Source organism: Elgaria multicarinata, chromosome 2, assembly GCF_023053635.1.
Source record: "Elgaria multicarinata webbii isolate HBS135686 ecotype San Diego chromosome 2, rElgMul1.1.pri, whole genome shotgun sequence".
NCBI lineage: Eukaryota > Metazoa > Chordata > Lepidosauria > Squamata > Anguidae > Elgaria > Elgaria multicarinata.
The window spans coordinates 98,797,090-98,797,909 of NC_086172.1; positions in this window are offsets into that span (position 1 = coordinate 98,797,090).

Below are 820 nucleotides of genomic sequence, written 5' to 3' on the forward strand. Positions count from 1 at the left end.
AGCCCCTGCAAGCAAATGCCAAGAAGAGGGAAATGAGCCTGTTTTTAGACAGAGGGAACACATTCCTCCAACTTCCTTAACAGACCTGCCAGGCCCTAATAATAGACAAAAAAAATCCTCTACTGAAGGCGAGCAAATTAGAGCTGTAGGGCTACACAGTATCTGATGTCTTCTAGTCCACAAGGCAAGATCTTTACACAAGTAGAAAAAAGAGGAGGTAAGCACCACATTGCAGATGTGAAAAGTGAGAGAAGTTCTGGTGTAAAAAAAATAGTAATCTTATCTTTAATGAAAAAACATTTCCTTCACTACACTCTATGCATTTCGGATAAAAACAAATCATCTTCCTCAGGAGCTGAAATAACACAAGCTGTTAATAAAGAATCCTCAGCTTTTTTCAGGTGTCCCCCACTGAGATCTTCGTTACCTAGAAAACTCCTACTAAATAGCAGGGGGCACTGCTATGTTAAACAGAATCTAGTGCCCCACTGAAGGTTAAATATAAGCTTACAAGTAAGGCCTGCAATAAACTGTTGCTGTGTTGAATGTTTTTGCTCAGGCATCCATCCATGCCCTCTTCTGGATATACCAGCCCATTCACCCTCCCACGTGGTCAATCAGACACTGATCAAGTTCAAAGACTTCCATCTGGCTATTTTTCAGGTCCCCCCAACTTAGGCTTCCCCCCCCTAAATATTTTTGTATGTCTGCAAATGTTGTGCCTGCCAAGCCTGCCAATATCTCCCTCTCATGCATGGGTGGTGCCATTTTGGATGCATAAGCACTGGCACTCATATTTGAACTTGGAAAATAGATGTAA